We start from the raw sequence: 21,120 nt of genomic DNA, 5'->3' as shown, positions 1-21,120 counted from the left end.
GACGAACCTAGAAGGATACATGGATCACCCTGGGAAGGGGAAATAGATGAGATCTCATAGGTTAAACTGCGGGTAAGGGGGTGGTAGAGAGCACAGATGGAGATTGAGAACATTAGGGAATGGGATGGTCAAGTTGGAGTAGGGGACTAATGAAAGACATATCTTGACACAAGGACTGTTTCATTGCTGTGGGTCTGTGGCAGATGAAATACAGGATCCCTATGTTAGGATTTTTCCTTGTGATTGTGTTCCCATGATCACTGGATCGCTAATCGTTTCTCACTAATGAAGGTGCTCAGTTTCTGTCTTGGGATTCATATACAATGACAAAAGCGATACTCCTTTTCATTGCTGACACCTCTAACGTGAGAATCACTGTCTCACTAAAACCTGAAACCAAATTTGAGTCTGATGAAGGCTGAGAGGTTGACTTGAAGCTTGGCTGCATAGTCCCACACACACACTTTTTTTTTTTAACTGAGTCTTCCAGTTTCTAGACCCCACTGGGGAGTCGCACTACTGGACCTGTGTTTGGCTTGGCTTCTTTTTGTGTGTGTTGCTTGTCCCTTTCTCTGTATTTTTGGGGAATATAATCACTACCTCTGTGATCTACTTAAGAAATTCACAGAGATAGTGATTATATTCCCTGCTCTCATTGTGACCCTTCTTAGAATCAAAATAAGGCTGTAATAATTTGAAAGAAAGAAGGATGTGGAAACAGGAACAGAAAATGTTAGGGGCTAAGAGAAAACTGATGCTATAATTGTACACATAAATGAATGATATTATTATTCTTATTAAACGGTAATAATACAAGCACTCCAAAGTGAACAGCTAAAAATAGAAAAAAAAACAGAACTCTGATCTATGTCTAAGAGATACACTCATACATGGGCAGAATTAACTAAATAGCAGAAAATGTTATGTCTTAGAAGTGCTATGTATATGAGTGGTAGAGTAGTGATGTGGAATTCTCCTAGGTATGCTAAGAATACCATTGGTTAGTAAAGGACTGTTTTGGACCTTTAGTAGGACAGAACTTAGCAAGGTGGGGAAAACTAAACTAAATGCTGGGAGAGAGCAGGCAGAGTCAGGAGAAGCCACATAGCCCCACCGGAGACAGACAATGGAACTTTAGCCAGTAAGCCACAGCCACGTGGCAATACACTGATTAAGAGAAATGGATTAAATTAATTTGTAAGAGTTACCCAATAAGAAGCTAGAGCTAATGGGCCAAGCAGTGATTTAATTAATACACATAGAAAGAAGCCAAGCCAAACACAGGTTTAGTAGTGTGACACCCCAGTGGGGTCTAGAAACTGGAAGACTTGGTTAAAAAAAAAGGGGGGGGGGATCCTGTATTTCATTTGCCACAGAGCCACAGCAAGAGACAGTCCTAGGAGGCAGTTGTGATTCAGGCAAACCAAAAAGTGCCGATGGCTTTAAAATGAACTCAAGCAGTGAATGCATAAGGGAAAGAAGTCATGCCCTTGGTTACCAGAAGTAGATTTTAACACTTGGAAATAACTCTGGAATTATATAGTACTAAGCCTGAGGTCAAAGTGTCATCAACTTCTGGAATGATTAACCTGCTTTTCACTGCTTTAGAACCCGAAGCCTTTGAATTTCCAGTGGTCTACCTGACACCCACACCTCAATCTCTTAGGTAGACTGATTAATTCTCAAGGGTTCTTCAGAATGTGGAAACAGATCCTCTGGCATTGCTCCCCACATTCTAGAGCCGTTAGAGTACAGTCCCAGCTTAGGTGACATTATCCACTCCAGGGCATCCATGCCATGAAGTCTCAGAAGAGTAAGAGAACCTGCCAATTAACAGGCAAGCAGAGTTCCCAGTATGCAAAGAAGGACGCTACTAAAAAGAAGATAGCTTCAGTGAACATCAGATACTATAAACCGTATGGAAGATAAGAAGTCACAAGTTCAACTGACCCAACTTTCCTGCATAAGTGGCATTATAGAAGTGTAAAGGATTTGGAACGAGGTTTTTCAGCCCTTCATCTTGTTTTTGTCTCTTCTGTTTTTCTTTCTTTTAAATTTGAGTATACTCATAGTAGTATTTTTTACTTTTATTATATTTAACAATACATTTGTATTCCTATCCATATGTCCATTTAATTCTATTTACATATTTTCATTATTAGGGAATCTTCTTTCTTGTTTTTCATTCTTTTTATTTTTTCCCTATGTTTCCACTTTCCCATTATAGTGCTTATCAGTATTTTTATTCTATCTTATTGGGCTTTTGGTTTTATAAATGCTATCATTAAAACAGCTTTTATTCTCCTTACGTTTATCTATTTTTTACTATCTTTTTATTCAGAAATCTTTCTTGTTTGTTAATTTTATTCACTTTTAATAATAGTCCTTTTCCTATCTATAATATCTTCTCCGATTATTTTCCTTTTCATTTAAATATTTGACTGCATTATTTAATATGGGAGCATATGTCACCATGTGCTTGTAGCGGTCAGAAGACAATGCAGAGAAATTGGTTTCCTCTTTCCACCATGAGAGTTCCAGTGATCAAACTCAGGTCATTAGTCCCAGTAGGTGAATACCTTACCTGTTGAGTCATCTGACCATGTCATATATTTTTCATTTTTAACATAGTTTATCCCCTATCTTTACCTTTCTCTGATACTTTCATTAATTTCATTCATTTATTATTCATGAATTTATTCTAAATAATTTTTAACTTCATACTGCATTCTACATTAGCCTTCTCAATTTCGGGTTTATGGTTACTGGTGGTGTATTAGAGGGCTTTAATCCAAAGAGTATGTCTATCTCTTCTATGGTCTTATGTTATCATAATAATAATGTTTCTCTCCTTACTGCATGGCACTGGTGTTTGGATTCCACCAGAGAATGACACACAAAAATAAGATCCCAAAATACCCCACCTTACCCTCCTGCACACCAACAGCCTAGATTCAGAACTGGCCCAGGAACCTCCCTGTGAGCCAAGTTTGTTGGGTAAGTTGCTTCTTTCCTTTCCGACTTGCTCAGTTCTCTCATTCTTCCTCTCTTGCCTATAGCATTCTCCACACCCAAAGGGCTAGGACCATCAGATCTGTGGCTTTTGAATTTGGTTTGCTCAAGAGCCACTTCTGGCTGGTAAGACAGTCCTTTCCTCTACCATCCTTCTTTCTGCTCACTATCATCTCTGAATGCACAGATCTAGCTCCAGATTCATGATTTGTGGACCATCTTTGCCAAATACAGTTATAAATCTCATCCACAACCTTTACTTTGTCTGCCTCAGGTCATGAAGCTCCTACACAGGCCCAACATAAGGAAAGTCAGATCATCACATCAAATATACTACCAAAGAGAGAAGTCCACAGAGCCAGGTCAAACTGTAAAACCAAAACAAGAATTACCAAAGCAAAATGTCTCACATCAAATCCACTAATCCTATAGAAGTAATGTCTAACAAGTAAAGTAGAGATGAACCCCCAGATACAGAAAAAAAAACCACAAACTTTATCAGAAATATCAAGGTATTTACAGAAAACACAAAAACACTTCAGTAAACTCCAAGAAGATAATAGTAAATAACTGATGCACAGAAAAATACAAATACTAGCTGAGTAAAATGTTGAAGAAAAATCAGCATTTGAAAGTAAATTAATAAAGATATTGAAACATTTAAGAAAACATAAGCTGAAATGAAGAAATGAAGATGGAATTTAGAAACTCAATATCAAAACTATAAAATTTGAGGAAAAGTAGAATTGATCAAGCAGAAGATCAAAGATTATCAGGACTGAAAGATAAAGTAAAGGATATCATACAAATCAGCAAGAAATATAAATGTTTAAAAAACTTTTAAAAAAAACAAAGGAATGTATAAGAAAGGGAAAAGGCATAGGCCAGATCTTTATCAAGATTATAGAAGAAAACTTTCCCAAACAAAGAGATATATCCTACAGATACAAAAAGCATATAGGACCACAACTATGTGCACAGCTAAGAGACTCTAAAAAGAAAAGAAAGTATATTTTCATGAAATAAAGGCACAAATAAAAACACAAACCAGAAAAATATCTATAATCTCCATACAACTGTCTCATTTATTTAATCAAAAAACACAGGCTAGATGAATGTCTTAAGAAATTAAATACATCTATCAAATGTCTACAACAAACTCAGCTTTAACAATAGGCATCAACTTAAAGTGAAAAGGCGGAAGAATTATTTTAACTACATGGGATCAGGAATCAAAAGTTGTTCTCATCCTAATGGATGCCAAAATAGATTTCAAAGTAAAACTAATCCAAAGAAACAAAGAAGGATACTTCATATTAAGGAAGAGATCAAATAATTAAGAAAATATTCTAATTCTAACTATATATGCATCTCTGACACCAAATATTACGGGCATTCCTTGAAAACCCAGCAAACATGCAGGCCAGGAAATCAGGTAAGCAATCTTCACTCTCTCTCCTGTGCTCCAATTCCAAACCCCTAGTTTTATCCCAAGAAGACTGCCTTGACTTAATTAGGGTTTCTTGTGTTGTGAAGAGACACTATGACCATAGCAACTCTTATAAAAGAAAATATTTAATTAGGGAGTCAGCTTACAGTTTTAGAGGTTCAGTTCATTATCATCATGTTGGAACATGGCAGCATTTGCAGACAGATATGCTGCTGGAGAAGCAACTGAGAGTTCTACATCTTACAGGCAATAGGAAATGGACTAAGACACTAGAAAGTATCCTGAACATAGGAACATAAAACCCACCGCAGAGCAACACACTTCCCCCAACATCACTCCAACAAAGCCACGGCTCCTAATAGTGCTACTTACAAGAAGATTATTGGGACCAAACATTCAAACTACCTCATACCTGCTGTCAACTCTCCTTTCTCTCTGCCCCCAATTCTCTGGGGTCTATTAAGATCCTAGTAGCACACCAACATTCCTCCTTCCTGCAGATCATCTCAGCTGCCCTTTCTAGGAACCCCAGTTTCTTAGTGTCAGTTCCAATACATCATTGATATCATCAATGATACCTAGAAACATTATTCTACCCAGGATCTCCAGTAACCAAAACTGGCAGAATCTCAGAGGCATTCCCCACCAGGAAGCTCATGGATACCTCACTCTCCTAAGAACCAGAAAGGATAACAAAAACCAAGGAATGGTGTACCTATGCAATAAAGACAAGACCAGATATCAGCACCTAGAATTACATTACTACCAAACCCAGATGCCTAGACAACAGCATAAAAACACAACCAGTAACAACCAGAACAATATGTCCCCACTAGAAGCCAGCAACGCTAACACAATAAGCCCTGAGAAATGCTATATAGCTGAAACATAAGGCAAAGTCTTCATTATAGCTATTAAGAGTATGCTTAAGAACCTTAAAGATGATATCACTAAATCTGTTAATAAAAATCTATGAAAACACAGAACTGAATGGAATAAAGAAAACAATTCAAGATATAAAAATGGAAATATAACCACCAATGAAAACACAAAAACTGGGGTTAAAAGAAATTCCACTTGGCACATAATAATCAAAACACTAACCATATAGAACAAAGAAAGAATATTAAAAGCTGCAAAGAAAAAAGACCATATAACATGTTAAGGCAGATCTATTAAAATAACAGCTGATGCTTCAATAGAGACTCTACAAGCCATAAGGACCTGTACAGATATTCTGTAAACTCTGAAACCATATATTCTAGCCCAAACTAGTATAACAGCAAAATTTTCGATCACAATATAAGGAGAAAGACATTCCACAATAAACCCAAATTTAAGCAGAATCTGCCTATAAATCCAGCCCTACAGAAGGGACTAGAAGGAAAACTCAAACCTAAAGAAGTTAACCACACCCAGGAAACACAAGAAATGTGTAATATTAGACTAAAAAATTTTAAAAGGATGGACATATCACAACAACAAAATAACAGAAATCGACAAACAGTGCTCATTGATAATTCTCAACATCAATGGCTTCAATCTCCCAATAAAAATGACATACTAACAGACTGGATTTGAAAACAGGATTTTATTCTGTGTTTAAGAAACATACCTTAATATCAAGGATAGACATCACCACAGAGTAAAATGTTAAAAAAGATATTCCAAGCAAATAGACCTAAGAAACAAGCCTTGTAGTCATTTTAATATCTGACAAAACAGACTTCAAACTAAAACTAAGCAGCAGAAGATATAGGAAAAGATAGTACCCACTCAAAGGAAATCTCCACCAAAAGTCCATTCCTATTCTAAACATGTATGTACCAAAGACATGGGCACTCTTGTTTGAAAATGAAACACCACTATACCTAAAAATTACATATTAACCCTCACACAATGATATTTGGGTAATTTCAATATCTAACTCTCTCCAAAATATAGGTCATCCAGACAAAAACTAAACACAGAAATTTTGAAACTAAATAATGTCATAAATGAAATGAACCTGACAATTATTGCAGAACATCTCACCTAAAAAAAATTAAAGAATATACTAGCTTCTCAACCACTCAGGAAACCTTTTCCAAAATTAACCACATACTAGAGCACGTAGATAATTGAAATGATACCCAGTACACTATCTGACCACCACGGATTAAAGCAGAGTATCAGCAACAATCGAAACAATAGAAAACTTACAACCTCATACAAACAGAACAGCACACTACTGAGTAAAAAATTAGTCAAGACAGAAATTAATAAAGAAACTTAAAACTTTTTACAATTGAATAATAATGAAAACAAAACATTCCCAAACTTATGGGACACAACAAAGGCAGCTCTAAGAAGTAATCTCATATCTTTAAGAAAAGAAATGGCAATATCTCAGATTAGCAAATGGAACACCTGAAAATTTTAGAATAAAAAAAAGAAATCACACCCAAAAGGAGTAAACAGCAAGAAGTGATCAAACTCAGGGTTGAAATCAATAAGATAGAAAGAACAAAAGAATAAATGAAACAAAGAGTTGGATCTTTGAGAAAACAAGATTGACAAACCCTTGGCCACATTACATAAAGAGCAGACAGAGAAAATTCAAATTAACAAAATTAGAGAAGAAAAAGTGGGACATAACCAGGATACCACGGAAATCTGGAGATACATGAGGACATACTTTAAAAACTTGTACCCTACCAAACTGATAATTTTAGAAATTGATAATTTTCTTAATACTTACCATCTACCAAAGTTAAATCAAGATCAGACAAGCAATTCAAACATATCTATAATCTATGGTGAAATAGAAGCAGACATTGAAAGTTTGACAACCAGATTATAAAAAAAAAAAACCCAGGGACAGATGATTTTAGCACAGAATTCTGTCAAACTTTCAAAATAAGCATTTACCTGAATACTTCTCAGATTGTTCCACAAAATAGAAACAGAGGAAGCTTTGCCAAATTCTTTTTTTTTCAATTTAGGAGATTTATTGTAAACAGGATAACCCTAGGAGCCCAACACACTGGCAGTGACTCATGCTTTTACATATCAACTGATTAAAAAGACTTTTTAAAGTCTCTGTTAACTCATAAGTTTTTCACAAATCTCACTTGCTAAGCTTAAGAACACAGCAGTCTCTGGGTAGTCTGCTTTTGTTCATAGACCACAACCTGGACCCACTGAGATGAAACCATCAGGATGCCAAGTGACACTTAGGAGTTCTGGAGCAAACTGAACACCACATGCAGGTTCATGAAAGACGACATGGTACTGTTTTCTGGTCTCTTCAAGTGCCTTTTCTCAGACAAAAGACATGCTTATAACTATACACATCTTTTAGAAAAGAGCCAAATTCTTTTTAACAGGGCGACAGTTACCCTGGTACCCAAACCACATAAAGACCCAGGGAAAAAAAAAGAATTACAGAACAATTTCCATTATGAACAGAGATGCAAAAATTCTCCATTAAAATACTTGCAAACCAAATCCAAGAACAGATCAAAAAGAACACCCACCATGATAACTTAGACTTCATTGAAAGATGCAGGGGTGGTTCCTCATACATAAATCAGTAAGTGTGATCCATCAAACAAACTGAGACAAAAACCACATGATCTCATTAGATGTAGAAAAACCTTTTAATAAAATCCAAAATGTTTTCATGATAAAAGTCCTGGAAAGACTAAGGATAAAAGGGACACACTTCAAAATGAAAAATAATAGAAGTGATTATAGCAAGTCCACAGCCAACAGCAACCTAATAGAGAGAAACTCAAAACACTTTGATTAATAACAGGAATAAGACAAGGTTGTCTACTCTCTTGATACTTATAAAGTCTTAGCTAGAGCAATAAGACAACTAAAGGAGATCAAGGGAATACTTATATGAAAGAAAGAAGTCAAAGTATCTCTATCTATCCATGATATGAATGTATACATGAGTGACCCTAAAAATTCCACTGAGAAAGTCCTACAGCTGTTAAAAAAAAATTGGCTATATATGGCCAACCAATCCATAGCCAACATTACCAAAATGAACAAAATTTGAGAAATCTTATCAAAATCAGGAAGGAGACAGGTCTGTCCACTATCAGTACTCCTTTTCATTCTAATTCTAAATAAACAAACCAGAACAATATGACAAGAGAAGGAAATTAAAGAGCTACAAGTTTAAAAAAGAAGTCAAATTATCCCTACTTAAAAATGAAATGTTATTATATATAAAAGATAATAAAAATTCTACCAAGAGCATTTATTTGAAAACAATATACAATTTCAGTGAAGGGGTAGGATATAAAATCAACTTTAGAAAATCAGTAGTTTCTCTATACACCATAAAAAAACACAGTGACAAAGTGACCATTTAACACTCCCAATTACAATAGAAACAAAGATAATAAAATATCTTGTAATAAGTCTAATGAAGGATGTGAATGATTTCTACAATGAAAACTTCACATCTCAAAAAGGTGATTGAAAAAGATACTATAAACTGGAAAGTCTCCTTGTGCTCATGGATCAGTTTTAATATTGTTATTGGTGTGGGAGGTCCTTCTGTATATGTGTTGCTTTTATTGGTTAATGAATAAAGAAGCTGTTTTGGCCAGTGACTTAGCAGAATAGAGCTAGGCAGAGAACTAAACTGAATGCTGGGAGAAGGAAGGCAGAGTTTAGAGACACCATGAATCTGCAGCTGGGGACAGATGCCAGAAACTTGCAGGTAAGCCACAACGATGTGGTAATACACAGATTAATAGAAATTGGTTAAATTAATATGCAAGACTTAGCCAATAAGAAGCTAGAGGTAATGGACCAAGCACTGATTTAATTAATACAATTTCTGTGTGGTTATTTCAGGGTTGAACAGCCAGGAACAAACAAGTAGCTCTCCTACTGCAGTTACTATTGCTATAATATTGTAATAGTGTTAATATTTTGAAATTACTATCCTACCAAAAGCAATTCATTCATTTAAAGCAGTCCAAATAAAAATATCAACAACATTCTTCACAAAAATATAAAAATAATCTTAAAATTCATGTGGAAGCAAAAATTACCCCAGATAGGCAAAGCAGTTCTGAGTAAAAAGAATAATAATGGGAGGATTGCCACTCCTTATTTCAAGATATACTATAGAGCTATAATAATAAAAATAATATTGTACAGGCACAAAAAAGACATGTAGACTACTAAAACAAAAACACTCAATATGATGAGTTCTTCAACTAACTTTGCAGGAAAAACCAAATGTCCAGAATGAGATAAGCTCTACCTAGTACCTTGTCCAATAAGTATCTCTAACATGATCAAAGACTTCAATTTTAAACCTGAAATGCTATGGGGGAAGGCAACCTTAAAATATTTTGGTGTACAGAGATGCAGGGATTGTTCAACATATGAAAATCGGTCAATACAATCCACCATATAAACAAAACAAAACAAAACAAAAAAAAAAAAACAAAAAAAAAACATGATCATCTCATTAGATGCCAGAAAAGCTTTTGACAAAATACAGCTTCACTTCATGATAGAGGTTTTGGAGAGAGCAGGAATACAAGGAATATACCTATACATAATAAAGGCAATATACAGCAAGCTAACAGCCAACATTAAACTAAGTAGAGAGAAACTCAAAGCAATCCCACTAAAATACGGAACAAGACAAGGTTGTCCACTCTCTCTATATCTATTCAACATAGTTTATGAGGTCCTAGCTAGAGCAATAAGACAACAAAAAGGAGATCAAGGGGATACAAATCAGAAAAAAAAAGAAGTCAAACTCTCACTATTTGCTGATCATATGATATTTTACATAAGCGACCCCAAAAATTCTATCAAGGAACTTTTTCAACTCATAAACACCTTCAGTAATATAGCAGGATACAAGATTAACTCAAAAAAATCAGTAGCCTTCCTGTACACAGATGATAAATGGGCTGAGAAAGAAATCAGAGAAACATCGCCCTTCACAATAGCCACAAATAGCATAAAATATCTAACAAAACAAATGAAAGATCTGTATGATAAGAACTTTAAATCTTTTTGTTATCTTCAAGGATTTTCTTTTTTATCGATTTTTATTGAGCTCTACATTTTTCTCTGCTCCCCTCCCTATCTCTCCTTTGCCCTTCAATCTTCTCCCAAAGAAAGAAATTGAAGAAGACGCCAGAAAATGCAATGATCTCTACTCATGCTCTTGAGTAGGTAGAATTAACATAGTAAAATTGACAATCTTACCAAAAACAATCTACAGATTCAAATCAATGCCCGGCAAAAGCACAGCAAAATTTTTCACAGACCTCTAAAGAACAATACTCAAATTCATATTGAAAAGAAATGGCATAGCCAAAACAATCCTGTACAATAAAGAAACTTCTGGAGGCATCACAATCCCTGACTTCAAACTCTACTACAGAGCTACAGTACTGCAAACAGCCTGGTATTGGCATAAAAACAGACAGGAGGACCAATGGAACTAAATTGAAGACCTAGATATCAATCCAGACACATACTAACAACTTTTTTTCACAAAGAAGGAGAAAATATAAAATGGGGAAAAAAACGCATTTAACAAATGGAGCTGGCATAACTGGATCCCAACATCTAGAAGAATTAAAATAGATCTATGTCTATCATCATACACAAAACTCAAGTACAAATGGATCAAAGACCTGAACCAAAAGCCAACTACACTGAACCTCATAAAAGAGAAAGTGGAAGTACACTTGGATACATTAGCACAGGAGACCACTTCGTAAATACAACCTCAGTAGCACAGACACTGAGAGAAACAATAAATGGAACCTTCTGAAACTGAAAAGTTTCTGTAAAGCAAAGGACATGATCAACAAGACAAAACAGCATCCCACAGAATGGATAAATATCTTTACCAAGCCCACATCTGACAGAGGTCTGATCTCCAAAATATACAGAGAACTCAAGAAATTGGTCATCAAAAGAGCAAATAATCCAATAAAAAAAAATGGAGTACAGACATAATCAAAGAACTCTCAACAGAGAAATCTAAAATGGCTGAAAGACACTTAAGGAAATGTTCAACATCCTTAGTCATCAGTGAAATGCAAATCAAAACAACTCTGAGTTTCCATCTTAGATCTGTAAGAATGTATCTTGGCCAAGATAAAAAAAAAAAAAAAAAAAAAAAAAAAAAACTGATGACAACTTATGCTAGAGAGAATGTGGGGTAAATGGAACACTCCTGCATTGCTGGTGTGAGTGGAAACTGGTACAGCCCTTGTGGACATCGGTATGACAATTTCTCAGAAAATTGGGAAACAACTTACCTAAAGACCCAGCAATACCACTTTTGAGTATATAACAAAGGATGCTCAATTGTACCACAAGGGCATGTGCTCAACTATATTCATAGCAGAACTGTTTCTCATAGTCAGAACCTGGAAACAAACTAAATGTCCCTCAACTGAAGAATGGATAAGGAAAATGTGGTGTCTTTACACAATGGAGTACTACACAGCAGAAAAAATAATGACACCTTGAAATTTGTGGACAAATGGATAGATCTAGAAAACATCATATTAAGTGAGGTATTACACACCCAGAAAGACAAATACCATATGTACTCATTCATAAGTGGCTTTTAGACATAGAGCGAAGAAAACTAGCCTACAATTCACAAACTGCAGAGATCCTAGACCACAATGAGAATGCTAAGAGTGAACTACATGGATCTAATATATATGGGAAGTAGAAAAAGATAAGATATCTTGTGCAAATTGGGAGCATGGGGACCATGGGAGAATGTAGAAGTGGAAGGGAGAGAAAGGGATGGGAGTGGAGAAAAATATATAGCTCAATAAAAACAATAAAAAATAAATTAAATGTAGAATACTATTTTTAAAAGATTTAGGTGTAAGAAAGGACTTTTCTGAATTGTATTCCATTTTCCCTGGAATAAAGGCCAACAATTGACATAAAAATGAAAACATTCTGCACAGCTAAACAAACAATCAAGTGAAGAATAAACCCACTGAATTGGAGAGAATCTTTGCCGTTATATATGTGAAAGAGAATTAGTTTATATAATATATAAAGAACTTTAAAACTCAAAACAAAATAGTCAAAAAAACCCCCAAAAGGTCAAATTTAAAAATTGGTTATAGATCTGATTGGAGTTCTCAATAGCAGAAATAAAAATGGCTAATAAAAGCCGGGCGGTGGTGGCGCACGCCTTTAATCCCAGCACTCGGGAGGCAGAGGCAGGTGGATCTCTGTGAGTTCGAGACCAGCCTGGTCTACAAGAGCTAGTTCCAGGACAGGCTCCAAAGCCACAGAGAAACCCTGTCTCAAAAAACCAAAAAAAAAAAAAAATGGCTAATAAATTTCTCAAAGGGGGGGTTCATTAACCTTAACAATTAGGCAAACAAAAATTTAAATAATTTTGAGATTTCATCTACTCTAGTTAGGATGACTAAGATTACCATGCTACATTACAAATGTCAACATGGTATACAAAAAGGAGAACCCTCTCTCACTATTGGTGGGGTGCAAATTGGTGAAACTTCTATGGAAATCAGTACATAAAATCCTCAGAAATTAAAATGAAATCTACCACATAACTTAGCACTACCCATCCTTGGCATGTGCCCAAAGGAATTGATATCCTACTCCATAGACACTTGTTCAGCAATGTTCCTTGTTGCCCCATTCACAATAGACTGGAAATGTAAACAACTTAAACGTCCTTCAACAGAAGAATGGGTAGGATTATAAAGCATACCACATATACACAGAGGGATGCCATTCAGGTGTAAATAAAAATAAAATCATGAAATGTGCAGGTAATTAGTTAGACCAAGAAAAGATTATGTTGAATGAGGAAACAAAGAGACCCAGAAATAAAAGTACCACGTATTCTCTCTTATCTGCAGTTCTGAGTTCCAAATCCTCAGATGTAAGTCTGCAATGTGGAGTAGGTATGGAAACCAGGGAAACATAAAGTGACCATTGGGGTATGCTTGATATGAGCCTCACAGAGTAGGGGTGATATCAACTAAAAATGAAAATCAGCAAAGGGGGCTCCACTAAATAACAGGAATGGATGTCAAAATCGAAGTAAAAAAGGAAAGGACAGACAAATAACACCAAGATTGTGTATTAAGCCTCAAGAAATCTTATAATTTTATATTTGCCTAAAACACGTAAGTGTATGTGTACACATATGTGTGTGTTTATGAAGTTATACCACTTGAACTGACAATGTTCCTCACAAGAACCATAGACTAACCAAGTCTCCATAATCTCATTTAAAACTGTTGACCAGAGTAGTTCAAGTGGCTTCTAAAACAGGACAGACTATTGATGTAGCCTTGTGTTATCTCTCAGAGATTGAAGGTAAACCCCTAATGTTGAAGACACCACACACCTAACGTCATAGTACATGAATGATTTGACTTCCAACTTCCAGTTGGAAAGCCTCTTTCCTGTGGCCTAATCTCTATGGTACCAGAAAGGGAAGTAATAAATAATCCTACTCAGCTGCAACATCTACATACCACAATATAATAATCAGCATGGGAAGCCATCCAGAAAGGTGCAATAAGTGGAACTCATATGCTAGTCATAACCAAAGGCTGTCTAACTGTATTTAAGGCTCAGTCAGCAGTACACAAATAATGCCTGATACTAGAAACCTAGCTAATTAATGTTCCAGGGCTAGTGGGGTCATGGATCTTAGAAAAGAAGCCATGACTACCACTTCATTAGAGTAACATAATTTTAACTACTTTTTTAACATTGTCCTTATGTCTGCAGGTAAGCATAGCTGCCATCCATCATCAAAGAAGCTTCTCTTTAAGACAAATGGTGAGCAGCACAAAAAATCACAACTGAATATAAAGCAGTTATTAATGGACTGTGTAGAATCCAGTCCCAGTGGATACATCTGCATCACAGCTCCAGCACCTATATATTAGGAAATATCATGGAGGGGGTGGAAAAATACTAAGAGTCAGAATATCAGAATTCTACTGTGAAGCTGTCTCTAAAAGAAAGGGCTGCATAAACCAGATCTGAACAATGGCAATATCAGCAGACAAACTAATTCATAAGAGGGAAGATTTCACAGGGTAGTACCCCTGGACAAGGAACTATAAGAAACTAATTATTGCTGGGAGAATGAGAATTAACCTCTTCCAGGGATGAATTCTCTAATTGGTTGTTCAATATAAAGTGATCAGTCCTGAAACCATAGACACACAAATAACAATAATTGTTTTGACTGAATTTATATATTTGTGCAGAAATATGATGTGCTGGCTAGCTCTTTTGTCAATTTGACACTAACCAGAATCATCTTTGGAAGAGGCTCTCTTATAAGAGAAAGTATCTCCAAAAGATTGGCCTTTATGCAAGTTTGTGGGCTATTGCCTTGATTCATGTTTGGTATATAATTACAGACTAGTTGTGTACTATATATGCACTACACACACATATGCATATATATATAAAATCATAGATTGACTAGTTGTGCACTATATATATGCACTATGCACACAAACGTACACATTTTATATATGATTATATATTGACTAGTTATACACTATGTGTGCACATTACACACACACATATATATATGATTATAGATTGACTGTGCGCTATGAATATGCACTACACACACATATATATCACAACCATGGGAGAAGTTACAAATTTGAGAGTGGGAGAGATATAAAATGAGTTAAAAGAAGGGGACTTGGAAAAACCTAGAGGGAGAAAAAGTATGGGTGAAAGTAATGCAATTATATTTAATTTAAAGTATATAAAAACACTGCATGATAAAACATTTAGAAAAAAGGATATAAAAGGTGAGAACCCATGTTCCTGAACTGAAAAAAAAGACCGGCTCACAATAACCTGTGTCATTTTAATTCAGAAAAAGGCAAATGTACATTAGCATTCTAGAAATAAAACAATGCCAGCCAACAAATAAGAAAAACATAAGGGGGAAAAAAGAAAAAAACTAAAATCTGCATATAGTTCATAATATTAAATAAACTGAATAGGTAGCATGATTTCAGGTTTAAAAATTATAATAAATTATATATTGACTAGTTGTGCACTAACTATAGGACTAACAACTAAATGCAAGTGGTTTGTATTAAAATAAAATTTAAAGTGATCAATACTGACTTTTTCTTTTGTTAGCTGAAACATTATCATAAGGAATCTATTCTGGTAATGATATTAATAAAGCTAGGAGCTGGGAATTTGGGAATATAGGTTATTCAAAATAAAGAAATTAAATTATTTTAAGGTCCTTAAATAAAATCAGGATAAATATTATTTATTCTCTATTTTTTATTGCTGCACCCAAATAGCTAACAAGACGTAGTTTAAGGAAGAGAAGCTTATTTTGAATTATAGTCCCAAAATCTGGAGAAAGAACTGGACATTCAAACATAACAGGCATTTAGAACTGCAACAAAGCATGACTAGAATTACACTGTGACATATTACAATCAGAAGATCAAATATAAAGCCAAAAATATTAAAAGCCATTAAAGAACAATATCAACTCATTTAAAGAAAAAAATCACACCAGAAAATACCAGATCTAATGCCATAACCTACACATCCAAGAAAGCAAGTAATGTTATATTCCAAGCACTGAAGTTAAATATGAACCAGCCAAGAATGCTACATTCTTCGAAACTGTCTTTTAAAATGATGTAGAAAAAATGTCAGAGACATGGCCAACTAGAGGTTTTCTCAGTATGAGTGAGTAAAGGAGAAAGTCAAAATAAAGAAAAAATAAGAATGTAGGAATCCCATGCCTGATATTGCCTGGGGGGCCAGGAATCAGAGTCTGAATAGCCCAGAGATCTACGATAGAACCAAACATGACTGCCAAAAAAAAAAAAAAAAAGTCAGTGAAACGATTCCTAATGATACTGTGCTATACTTGTAGATGGTAGTCTAGCATAAACATCATCAAAGAGGCTTCACTTAGCAACGAATGGGAACATAATATACAGAGACCCACAGGCAGACAATAGGCAGAGCTCAGAGAATCCTGCAAAAGCTGTCAAGGATGGATTACAGAAGCCAGAAGGGCCAAAGACATCACAAAAAAATGGTGCACAGAATCAACTAACCAGCACTCGGGTTCAGAGACTGAAACGACAATTAGGGAGCCTTCATGCATCTGACCAAGGTCCTCTGCATGTATGTTATACCTACGTATCTTGGTATTCTTGTGGGACTACATATACTGGAAATGGGTGCTGTCTCTGACTCTTTTGCCTGGTTTTGGAACCCTTTTACTCCTACTAGGTTGCCTCATCCTGCCTTAATATGAGGAGATTTGCCTAATTTTATTATAACTTGATATGCTCTGGTTGGATGTTTGATTGATATTACTGGGAGGCCTGAATTTTTCTGCTGGGAGAGGAGGAAGATATCTGAGAGGGGCAGGCATGGAGGAGAGGAGAAAGAGGAAACTGTGGTCAGAATGTAACATATGAGAGAAGAGTAAATAAAAAAAGAAAAAGAAAGAATATTGATAAAATTAAAGAATATAAAACATACAGATGTGCCTAAGGGAAAAATGAACATAACCAAACGCTCAAAAAATAAAAATCTAAGGATTCATGAGCTAGAAGGAGCTGAGATCAAATCTAATAGTCTAAACAGTATTTTCAATGAAATTATGGTTGAGAATTTCCCAAAATTAAAAAAAAAATAGATTTCTAGTTGCAAAAAGAATACAGAATCACAAATATGTATAACCAGAGGAGAACCTCTTCATGATATATCATAGTCAAAATGTCAAAACTACAAATCAAAGAATATTAAGAGTTGTAAAAGGGAAACATGTAACTAACACGCGGAATCTGAAACTTCAGAGCAACATCACATCTATCATCAACATTCTGAAAGCTGGTAAGGTAATACAATCAGAGAGCATAGAGACATTTTATTAAATCGGTTATCACATATGACAAGGAGACAGAACTCACTTGGTCTTCATGGAACACAACCATCATATCGACTTCTGGACTTCAACAAACAAGACAAATGTTCATCATGTATAAGGGGTATTGTTTTGTCTATTACTAATTACTAATCATCATCTTGATTTCTCACAAGGATTTAGTTTGTTTCGGCCTGATGCCTCTAACATACATGATTCTCAATCCTCTTGTTGCTAGATAGGACTAATTAAAATTCCTTCATATTTATTTTTTTATGGACACACAAGTGTTTATAAAGACAAGACTAGAGAATTGGAACATAAGTGTCAAAAAGCACCAGCACCTTTTCATATGCTGCCAAATAAAAGGACCAGTTCCAGGAATGGGTTACATCTTTTAAACACATTGGCTGGGGTGGGGTGTCAAATAGATCCCTTCAAACATTATGGGGAACTGGCAATATTATTGGTTACTCTCTTAGGTTTTCTATTGCTGCAATGAAACACATGACCAGAAAGCAAACTGGGGAGGAAAGAGTTTATTTGGCTCACGCTTTCATCACTGTTCATCATTGAAGGAAGTGGGGACAGGAACTCAAACAGGGCAGGAACCTGGAAGCAGAAGCTGATGCAGAGGCCATGGAATGGTGCTGCTTACAGGCTTGTTTCCCCTGACTTTTTCGAGCCTGCTTTCATATGAAACACAGGACCTCCAGCCCAGGGATGGCTTCACCTACAATGGGCTGGGCCCTCCCTCATCAAACACTAATTTAAGAAAATGCCTTACAGTCATATCATATGGAGAGCATTTTCTCAAGTGAGGTTTTCTCCTTCCAGATAACTCTAGCTTGTGTGTCAAGTTGATATAAGACTAGCCAGAATAGTTACCCTACACAATTTAATGGTCAGACCCTATTGTTGAAGATACTATATACTTATGTCATAGAACATGGAGAAAACTAGCTAGTACTCAACAGGAACTCCTAGCTTATGTGCATGCTGAAGATATTATGCATGCTACTGGAGGATAAAAGGAATCAATCTCACCCAGCTAGCCAATTATTCATATGAATATATCCATATCTGTGAGCAATAATAACAATCTGCCTGAAAGATATGATCACTGTTACAATAGTGCCATGGATGTTACCAAAGGAACCAAAAATCCTTCTATTGGATTTAAGGCCCTCTCCATGAGATTGAGCTCATATCTGACACTGTTAATTGTCCCAAGAACCTGAGACTGCATAGGTCACATGGGCCTAAGAGGAAAACCAACTATTATTCGGCTAGGTGATCATATCAATAAAATGACCAGTAATGACAAACTGCTGTACCTATAGATCAGTACATCTGTCAACCCTTATCAGAGAAACATTTTGCAATAGACGGTAATGAAAACAGTGACCCACAATTGAAAAATGCGAAGAGAGTGGGAGATTTTGGAGTGTTCTGTCTTAATGTGAGGGCTTTATCACACCCCTCCCTTCAATGTTTAGAGATCTATACAAAAGATGAGGCAAAAGTTTTCTAAGAGCCCAATGTAGTAGATGAATCCAAAGAAATAGACACAGCAAGACTGATGCACACATGAACTCAACATGTCTGCAACATCATGTAGAAGACCTGCTCATAGCCAGACAAAATCCAAGAATGAAGGAGGGAAAATGGGCACAAAGTTCCGTCCCAGCAAAGAAACTTTTGCAATTGATACCTGTTAGAAAAGGGATAGTCAGTTTTTTTTTTCCCATTATCAAGACATTGGATATGTCAACCACACTCCAAGTCAAGCCTCCTCTTACTCAAGAGTAATTGACTAATACAAATCTGACTTGGAGGGTTTTGTTGTTGTTGCTGCTGTTGCTGCTGCTGTTGCTGCTGCTGCCAGCGGTGGCAGTGGGGTGGGAGAGTTTTTATGTTGCTGTTTTAGTTTAGTTTTGTTTTAACTTTAAGAAACAGAAATAATAAAAAAAAGAAAAGAAAAAAAAGATTATAAATGCACAAAAATAGAGCTGTAACAAAAAAAAGAAACAGAAATAATATGAATATGGAGGCAGGGAGGTAGAGGATTTGGGAGGAACTGAGAGAGGGGAAACAATGTTCTCAGAATATAGTATATGAAATTCAGAAAGAACAAATAAAAATTATGTAGAAATGTGTACTTTATTTGAAGGAGATGTTTTCAATAAAATAAAAATTCAGTATAATAAGATTCAAATTGTGTGAAAAACTTAGTAAACATGAAGTGCTATACTAGAAAGTAAATAATTGTTGGCCAAGATTGCCATACCCATCAAAATAATATATTTAAATAGATGAAAATATAATATTTTAAGAAATATAGACATTAAAACAAATTCATAACAGGCCAGAACTGCTTTATACACATATCATTATACAAAAGGAAGCTAGTGTAGTGATTATTGTATCAGATAAACTAGACATTAGACATTAAGCCAAAACTATTTAGAAGAAATAGAGAACCACTACAACTTGATAAACATAACAATTTATCAAGAGGACATAATATTTTAATTATTTATGCACCAAGACTTGGAAACTTCACAAAGCTGCATAAAATAATTCCTAAAATGTACAAAGACAAAACATGTCAAGATAAAGTAATAATAGGATACATCAATACCATAATTTCATATATAGGTAGGTTCTCCAAATCACAAATCAAAAAGAAACCTCAGAACTAAAACATACAATGGGTCACTTGCGCCCATCAGAGGTCTATATAACAGTCCATCCAAGACACAGGACATACACATTCTTCTTAGAACATGGGAACTATTTTTAAACTGTCTATATTATAGACTACAAAACAAATCTTAATAAATATGGAAAAATCACAATAGCTTTCTGCATCCTGGGACCACACTAAAATAATACAAGAAACCAATAGCAAGACTAAACTCAAAAAAATGCCACAAATGCTTAGAAACTGCTTAATACACTTTTGAAAGAAACGGAGAAATTATAGAAAGTTTATAAAATCCTAGAGTCAAATGAAACTGAAAGTACAACCTTCGAGAATATCTGGTATACTTTATAAGTGCTCACAATTAAAAAACTGAGAGATCCCAAATAAATAACTAATTAATATGCCCCAAAACTATAGAAAGGGGTCAGAAAGATGGCTCTGGGAGTAGATGTGCTTAATACACAGGCCTGACCACCGGAGTTGGATCCTAAAACCCATGGTAAAAGGAAAATATGCCTTGTAGAAATTGTGCTCTGACTTCCTTAAGCAAATGTAAAATTGTGTGCCACCTCTCTCTGTGTCTCTCTGTCTCTCTGTCTGTCTGTCTGTCTGTCTCTCTCTCTCTCTCACACACACACACACTTCATAAATTAACACAGAATAATAATACATATTTTGAAAATCTCTTGAAAAGCAAGAACTCAGCTCCAAATTCAGGTGATAACAGGATATAAAAAAGATTAGGGCAGAAAAATAAATGGACAGAAAGTCATTCAGTTAACCAGAGTTGATTCTTTAAAAAGATTAACAAGACAGACCAACCTCTAACAAAACTTTACTAAAGGAACAGGCAATAAGTCAAATAAAATTGGAGATGAAAAGGAGTTGTGACAACAGACTCCAACTAAATCCAGAGATCCTTTGGAAAATATTTTTAATGCTTATCAACCATCTTCAACGCTAGGGTATCTGGCAGCCTCTTCTGCCTTCCAT

Source organism: Chionomys nivalis, chromosome X (genome assembly GCF_950005125.1).
Source record: "Chionomys nivalis chromosome X, mChiNiv1.1, whole genome shotgun sequence".
NCBI classification, from domain to species: Eukaryota; Metazoa; Chordata; class Mammalia; order Rodentia; family Cricetidae; genus Chionomys; species Chionomys nivalis.
Note: the sequence above shows the minus strand (reverse complement) of the source record.